Source organism: Hypomesus nipponensis, chromosome 19 (genome assembly GCF_054491055.1).
Source record: "Hypomesus nipponensis isolate SF chromosome 19, ASM5449105v1, whole genome shotgun sequence".
Taxonomy (NCBI): Eukaryota; Metazoa; Chordata; class Actinopteri; order Osmeriformes; family Osmeridae; genus Hypomesus; species Hypomesus nipponensis.
In genome coordinates, this window is record NC_140379.1 from 7830827 (window position 1) to 7839946 (window position 9120).

Here is a 9120-nt window from a genome sequence, read left to right on the forward strand (position 1 = left end):
TATCATAATTTTCTGTTTGATGTTAATTTCTGTCTCCATTTTTGTGTGTGTGTGAGTGCCTTTGTTTGTCCCAAACCCACAAACACACCAACCATACAGCTCCTGAACCCATTCAATCCACTGCAGGGAAACAGCAACAAACATCTTTGTTTTCCTTCTTTTCTCCAGCGATGGAGAAAAGAAAAGAGAGGAAGAGTGGGAAGGGAGGGGAAAGGGGCGGAGGAGAGAGCAGAGGGTTTGGGGCTCTCACCAAAGTGATCATTCTGCTGTTTGGGGAGAAATTACCCTCATCAGTCATAAGGAGATGCACAGCTGCCTAAGGGGATGTAGCGATGTTACTGCATAATAAACTGATGGAGAAAGAGAGGGAAAAGGAGAAAGAACTAGACAGACAGAAAGAGGAAGAGCAAAAAAGAGAAGGAGAGGGAGGGAGAGAGAGAGAGTAAGAGAGGGGTAGAGAAGAGAGGCTGATTTTAAGTGCACAGAGGTAAAAGGCTGGCTGTAATCACGGTCTCTTCACAGCTTATGTTAGCATCACATTCAAACCTCCATTTAACCTTCCAAACACATCAGCTTGGAGAAAAATATAGATTTAGCAATCTTGTGTCGTAACAAAATGTGTTGTTCTGACAATGTTCAATACCTAAATGCAACGTGTGACTCGAGGGTTTCATCTCCGCCTTTGTTTTCAGCTAGGGTGATGAAAACATCAGAGAGTTGTTGAATAAGGGCTGTTTTCCAACCTTTTGAAGAGAAGCTTTTTTTCGAACGGTTCCCATGTTTAATGGCGTGTCGAAAGGAGAGGCAGCAGGGTCGGCCCTCACGCTTGGTCACTCAACCTCCAACACCTCCTCCTCTAGTGCCCTCTGCTCCTACACACCTCTCAAAACACTTACTCCTCACTTTATCAGGGCTGCGTCGGCACCTCTGACAACCCCCAGGCATTGAAACACGGCAGCTTGAACAGTGTTACTGGCTGGGCAACACCTCCTCCTCCCGTCAGCCCAGTCTCCTCTGCTTTCAGCTGCAAAAAACGCAATTTGTACCTTGAGACTGTGACAGATAGTGATGGCTATCTCCAGCTGCTCTATGTTTAGCTAGAGTGCTACAGTAGCTGCTCGTTGGTGGTCGTACAGATTGAGAGGTGTCCTTGAATTGCAGCATTGCAGAGCAGTAGGGGGAACAAAGTGAGGTTTGTGTTTTCTGTTTGCTGGCAGAACAGCACACAACGGCAGCCTCTCTCTGTGCCAGCCGGTTGCTCGCTTTACGTTAACAGCAAGAGTTTCACGGTCATCAACCAATGCTGGCCTGGAGGCTGTCATTTTGCTCTGTGTGGAGCTCGCCTGCAGCTCAGCAGTTCTGGACCACAAACTCCCAGCCGGCTTCGATGGAGGACAAACATGCAAGGAGACACTCAAACACGCACACACACACACGTATACAAGCAGATGCATGCACACTCAGACACAACCATGCATGCACACATTCAGTACACACACACACACACAGATGCACTTACACACAAACATGCACGCACACACACGTGCATGCTCAGCATAAGGCAGGCAGTTGGGGCAATTACAGAAACATGGGAGAACATGGAGCGACAGGGCCGTCATCATAGGGGAAATAGAGTGAGCCGGGAAAAATGACGACGCCATTAATAACCCGGAGGCCGAGGGAGATGGGGAGCGAGTGACCCTGTCTCTGTTTTCTGTGCGACAGCACTTTGAGGTGCAATTGGTTTTGTTTATATTTGTTTTGGGTAGACCTAAATGGCTGCCTTCATGTGTCTGTCAAAGGCAGGTTGAAATATGACAAATGATGCACAGTGAGGTATATGGTGCTGTCACTCATAACTCCATTATTCTGCTAAATTACACATTTTATCTCTCCTCTCCTCTCCACTTCTCTCCTCTCCTAACCTATCCTCTCTCCTCTCTGTTTTCCCCCCTTGGCACTGCAATGCAGATGTGAGCCTCACACAACGAGGATGGCAGTAACTTTCATCCACAGAGAGAGAATGAAGTAGAGGGAGAGAAAACAGGATTGGGAACTGAAAAGAAGGGATCTGCATAGAGATAACAGCGGGTAGGGATTACAATGAATGCCCCCCTCTCCATTCTCAGCACCCAAATGTTTAAGCACTTACAATAGAAACAGGAGTGAACGACTGTGGAAGCATATGGGAGCAAACCACTGATTAATGACGCTTGTCTACTAAAGTGACGTTCAACATCTTCCACCGAACAAACTGTAATGCAAAGAAGCTGTGGTCTTCCTTTCAACAAGAGTGCACTTTTTTAAAGTGTCCCCCCCGAGTATTTTAGAATGACATTTTGAGTTTGACATTTGAAGGGACGAGGGAGGAGCAGAGTACTGTTGTTCTCTGAGGTATATGCGCATGCTCTCTCCCTTTCATTAACTCCAGTGACTTGCTCTTAATTGCCATTGGCTGAAGATAGCGAACACGCACACCATTCTGTCCAGCCCTCGGCACACTTGAATGGTTATTATTGGAAAATGTTGATCAATTTAATTAAGGGGAAATTAGCGTTCCATGTGAAACAAATGCAAATAGCAAATAAATGGCTTCCAGCAACTATTAGCTAATACCACAATTTCCATTTAGCAAAGTGCTACCACCCAAAATATTCTTTTAACGGGAAGTCAGACAACTGGTTTTGTCGGAGTACTTAGCAAAAGAACAGCATGTCCAAAGGGTAGTCACTAACACGCACAAACACACTCAAACCATCACCCACTAGGCTCTCAGAGTAGTTTCTGATTGCTGGACTTCAGGTGTGACATGAAAGCTGTAGGTGTGTTGCGTGCCCCCTGGAGACCCCATGGTAAACAAACTCCCGTCCGTGTGTGTCAAGGTGGCCCTGCATCCCAGACCAGTCAGTGTTCCCTGCATGTCTTCCATTCACACCAGGTTCCTGCCTCCTGCAACACGCCAGGAAGTGGACTAGGAGGAGGGAAAGGAGGAGGGTCAATCCAATACATCCATGGCATGGAGGAGGTAATACCTTCAGGTAACACCTGAAAAGTGTGTGTATGTAGTTGTGTGTGTGCCTTAAGTGTGTAACCCATGCATTAGTATGGCGTGACTGCAGGGGCACAGTGTGTCTGTGTGTGTCTTGCTGTGCCCATTGTCAGCGCCAGGCGTACAGCTGTCTGCCAGCCTCAGCAGGTCGGACGGCATTCGCCTGCCCTGCACTGACCTCCCTCACACACAAACACACCCCTGCTTGTTCTCCTCCAACCGTCATCGAGCCAGGCAGTGAGCTCCTAAACACCCGTCATGTTCAAAAACACGTCTGCAGGTCCAGAACCAGATTTGTCCCATTTTTAATTGCGTCGGAGAGCAATCACTCCGCGCCCTGCAAATCCCCCCGTAAAACCGCGCTGCTTTACAATGGAAGCGTAATTGCAGGAGTTTAATTGCCTGCCAATGTTCTGCTCCCAGCCGCCCGCTCGCACTGGAGAGGCCAATAATTAGAAACACGAGAGAAAAAAAAAGAGGTGGCAATTTTGCGTCAGCAATTATCATAATGCAAAAGAAGTGCCATTAGGGTTGTTGGACCCGCGGTGTGCTGTCCTCTGACTCTTGCCCCTGTACCCCTCTCAGCTGCGGGGGGCAGGGGGAGGGAGAGACAACAAAATAGGTTTTCCTTCCCTCCCTCCACCCCCAGTCTCTTATCCTCTTTCCACTTATTGTCAGCGCTGATTTAGTCATCTGCACCTCAACGGCTGAGGAAATAGCAACTGAACCGGGATTGTCGGTGGTCTTGAAGACTGGGGCACCATAAAGGGAAGGTGGGGGGGTTTAAGCACATCCGTTCCGTTTGAGCTCTCTGTTTTCAACGACAGGTAGAAACGTCATTCGTTAATCCTCTTATTGGCGCTGTGAAATTGTGTGTGACTTAAGCGAGCTATTACATAGTCAACTGACATTATCCTGATAATGTACCATTGTGTTTGTTGGATTCCCAACTATCGTTTTCCTTCACAGGTTAATATGAGGGGCCGTTTAGGAAATTATTCAGACAGTCCTTACACAAACACATATGAAACATTCACACACATTCATAGTAAATGTGAGTTTTCAGTAGTATAAATGTGTGTGAACGTTTCATATGTGAATGTGTGTTTCATATGTGTTGGTTTAAAGATAGTCTGAATTATTTCCTAAACGGTCCCTCATCGGTTACTGCAAATTTGCATTAGTTTAATACTGTCTCATTTTGTGGCTGTACTATAGTGTAAGACTGTAGTGAATAATACAAAATAGGCCTTCTCAAGGATAAGTGAAGATAGCTCTGTTGTATGCAGTACTGTGGAGGAAGGGAAGTGTCCCTGGATACAGAGCAACTTAATACATGGATACATAATCAACAAAAAATGACTTTGGGATTCACAAAGTCCTTCACCATTAAGGCTGAACAACTCTCCCAGGCTCTCAAGCAATCAAGCCACGGGATTTACACAAGATTTTAATTTGGATGCATTAACTAACTCCTCTCGGACTGAAAGGCTGGCAATTGCTTAGACAAAAGATATGCACTGATAAGTTTGGAGGTCAACAAGCTGGTAGAGTGAAGATATCAGCGGTGGGTAGCATGCACACACACACACACACACACACACACGCACACCCACGTACAAACAACAGCAGAACAACAGATACAAAGACTTCACTCAGTCAACTCAGTTCTGCTCTCCAATCAAAGTCTGAGATCAGCCCAGCGTTTTGTTTTTACAGCATGTTTGAAATCCTCCAGGCTCGGGACTCACTCTTCACATACAGATGAGGTGCAGCCCCAAACACGGGCCTGTTAAGAAGAAAAGACGGATAAATCAAGAAGACCGACAGACTCCTTTCTTGGAGAATTCCCTTTTAGCATATTCATATTGCTAGGTGAGAATATTCCTCTGCGGTATTGAATGGGCGGGTGCTTCTCCTCCAAGAGCATTTTGCTGATGAAATCAAAAGTCCTTTCACACATTCAAATGAGGTGTGCCTGGGCTGTGATTGGTATTGGAAAAGCATTTGTCGGAACAGAGGCTGACTGTAGACGCCTTAAATACAAGGTAATCACAGAGTTGAAGGCTGAGTAGGGCTTGAGGTGTGCTCTGACTGCATAGTGAGGAGAGAAGGACAAAGCATTATGATGGTAATAAGCAATAAACAAAACAAAGTCATCCTTGGATCAGTCTTCTGTCTCTCTCTTGCTTTCTGTCTCTCCCTTTTTCCCTTTTTCTCTTTTCTCTTTTCTCTTTTCTCTTTTCTTTTCTCTTTCTCTTTTCTTCTCTCTCTCTCTCTCTCTCTCTCTCTCTCTCTCTCTCTCTCTCTCTCTCTCTCTCTCTCTCTCTCTCTCTCTCTCTCTCTCTCTCTCTCTCTCTCCTCTCTCTGTCTCTGTGTCTCTCTCTGTCTCTGTATCTGTCTCTGTCTCTGTCTCTGTCTCTGTCTCTCTCTCTGTCTCTCTCTCTCTCCTCTCTCTCTCTCTCTCTCTCTCTCTCTCTCTCTCTCTCTCTCTCTCTCTCTCTCTCTCTCTCTCTCTCTCTCTCTCTCTCTCTCTCTCTCTCTTCCCCTCCACACCTCCCTGCAGCCCAACATTATAGACAGGCACTTTTTCACTCGCAGCTAAGCTAAAATGTAAAACTCAATTCTCATTATTTTGCGGTGAATACACGCAATTTCTAATCTGTCATGAAGCTGAGATGCGTGCATCCAGCATGCCTGAAGGTAGGAAAGCAGGCATGCTGACAGACCGGCAGGCAGGCAGACAGCCAGGAAGGCAGGCAGGCAGGCAGGCACACAGCCAGGAAGGCAGGCAGGCAGGCAGGCAGGCAGACAAACAGGCAGACAGGCAAACAGACAGGCAAGCAAGCAGGCAGGCAGGCAGACAGCCAGGAAGGCAGGCAGGCAGACAAACAGGCAGACAGGAAAGCAGACAGGAAGACAAGCAGACAGGCAGACAGGAAAGCAGACAGGCAGACAGGAAAGCAGACAGGCAGACAGGAAAGCAGACAGGCAAGCAAGCAGAGAAGCAGGTAGATAAACACGCTGGCCTCATCTGTAGCCTGGTCTGAGGCTTGATGCAAGGTGATCACCTTGGGATGATCACCTCGGGATGTGACCACTGTCTCTGCTTTACTGCAGGGAGAAAGGGTGTACTGGCTGCTGGCACCAAGAGAGCCCAACTATGCAGTGTGTGTGCCACCCCCTGGGGGCAGGGTAAGGGTGTGTGTGTGTGTGTGCATGTTGAGGGGGGGCAGCCCTCTAATTTTGTACCCCCGGGTTTAATGAGACCCTGTCAGGGCACCCCTACCTCAGAAAAGTGCCTCCTCAAATTTGCTGCTATTGTGGAGGCTCTGGCAGTAAAGGGGTGTGTGTGTGTGTGTGCGCGTGTGTGTGTGTGTAAGGAGGCAGGGGCGCTGAGACAGCCGTTATTATGCCTGTGAGAACAGACTTTGGCAGGGGAAGGAGGACAGAGAAGAAAAGAGAGGAGAAGATTGCGTCTAGAATTGTGGAAGTGAGGCAGTAGTGGGCTTCAGTCACTTTATCAGTGCCACAGCAGTGCTCTCTCTCCGCCATCCATCTACACAGAGCATTCTTCTCCCCCTCAACCCAGGAAAACACACTCTTTCACCCTGAAAGCTAAAAGCAATCACCCCCCCCCCTTTTCCTCTCTTCCTCTCCTTCCCTTCTCTCTCTTTCTACCCACACGCTATCTCCCCTCTCAGCATCTCCCTCTCCCAAACATTTGTCTTTTTCTCCCTCTTTTTCACTCCACCTCTCAATCCCTTTTGTGTGTTTGTATTGTAAACAACAGTACGGCAAACAAAGGCGCAAGTGTGAGAGCATGATTACACTGAGAGAATAATTGATCCGGACGAAATAACCAATGGATTTCTTCTGTGCTCTGTGCATGGAAATCTACTGTGCTTCAGGTCATCTATTGGGAATCAGGGAGGTATGTAATACAATGAGTTTGCCCCAGTACACACTGTTAATAATCTCTTTACACTCCAGCCCCCTTTCCATTGATTTTCAATTCCAACACAAAATATCAAATCCCAACAGATTTCAGATAGTTTTATAAATATATGAGTATTCGATGTGTGTGTGTGTGCTGCATATTAAGGTGTGTGTGTGTGTGTGTGTGTGTGTGTGCATGCATGCACTGTTTTATGTGTGTGTTTGGGGGTAAGGTGAGGTTAAGTACACCTGGAACAGAATCAGTGATTGTGTGGATTTCAGCTCGTTTATAAGTCAATCATCAATACTTTGATGACTTGACGTGCTGTCTTGGTGATGCTTGGTGTGTGTGTGTGTGTGTATGCTTGTATGAAAAGGGGTCAGTATAGTCACCTGACCAGTAAGTACACACAGTGTACTTTGGATTGCCATGCTGGTGCGCCGCAGAGTGACCAAGATCAGTGAAGAGAGAGAGAGAGAGAGAGAGAGAGAGAGAGATGATCTGTCTCTCTCTCTGCTTCCTTGCCTGTGTGTTTGAGCAGAGGGCTGGACAGTGTCTGAGGGTCTGCCTCTAAAGAGGCTGTGAATGATGTTATTTAGAGAGCGCTGATTGCTGGTTTAACCTGGCGGCCACGCTGCCTGCTGCTGCATTAATAATCGCAGGGAGGCAGGAGGGCTGGCGCGGCCCGTCGCCTTGTTCAGTGCTTGCCGCTATCTCCGCACCCGGCCCGGGAAAAAGCCAGCAAACAGCAGGGGAAGTGTGGCGGAAAATTACAGCGTCTTCACATGCCAGCCAGGCACCCATGGAGGGAGGTTGGATGGGGTGGGGGGGGCAGGGGGGGGGGGATTGAGGGTGTGTGTGTCAGTGTGTGCGTGCATGTGTGCTTCTGTGCGTACGTGAGTGTGTGTGTGCTGTATGTGGATGTGGTATGTGTGTGGATGCCTGTGTTGGTGAACGTGGGTTTACGTGACAGTGTGTGTGTACGTGCATGTGTGCCCAGCATCTTGAGCAGTCATAGAGACCCTGCACCAGCACGATACCCAGCAGCCCCTGTGCGTCGATATTAACTATGCTGAGTGAAACTACTTCCCTCTGACTCCGACTCACGGTTCCAGCGCCAACCCGTCCAGTCAGGCAGACGTTTTGATTGGTTGTGCGAAGATTAAAGCTACACACTGTCTGCAGGGGGAAAACAGTATAATTGATATTTCAGCTCAGGGCAAACTTGCTCTCCCAGTCGCAGGCCACTGGCTGCTTCAGCAGAAAATGAATGTTAGCTGAGCTTAGCACCAGAACAGCACCCACGCTGCTGGGAAATATAGAGAGTCTCTATGGTCCAGTGGATGGCTGCTGTGACTCGCTCTCTGTGAAATGAACACGTAACTGGTGGATGATGTGTCCAGCATCAATCGTCTGTACTAATACACTTGTAAAAAAAGAGTTTTATGTATATAAATGTATATAAAATTATGTATATATCCAACCTTAAGGATGCTGTAAGAAGAAACTGACTAGAATATTTGTGGCACTTTTGAGGGTAGCTAGCCAGTAAACCAATATGAATGTTTCAGAGTTATGTACAACAGTGTGCTTGTGTTTTGAAAATGGGTCTACAGTGTACCCTGGTCACCCCGTGATTGAAGCCATCTCTGTGAGCTATATATTGAGAGGGGACCATGGGGCCTTTGGACTCCAATTGAATTAGACATTGTAGCAGTTCACACCAGTCTACACAGGTTGGAAGTGGTCATTTAGGAATTTGACATCCGTAACATTTTTGCCATCCTGTTCCAATCCCAAATACAGTGCATGTTCTGGCCAAAGCAGTTGAAAACATCTAGAAACAACATCACACTTTCACACATTTGAGCATAGTGTACAAAATATAAATAGAAAGATGCACATACCAAACAGGCTATTGAAATGACTGATTGAGAGTTAAATAACTATATACTCCTCATTCTGTTCAGTCAAGTTACCTCTCCTGAGTTCACAGTTCTATGGAAACTGCAGCCATGTATTTTGAAACTCATTGTTAATGTATCTCTGTTGAGACTCTGTGTGAGTCCTGAGTCTGTGACCACATTAACCACATTACAGCTCATTTCCATTCCAGTAGTGTGCTTTCTCA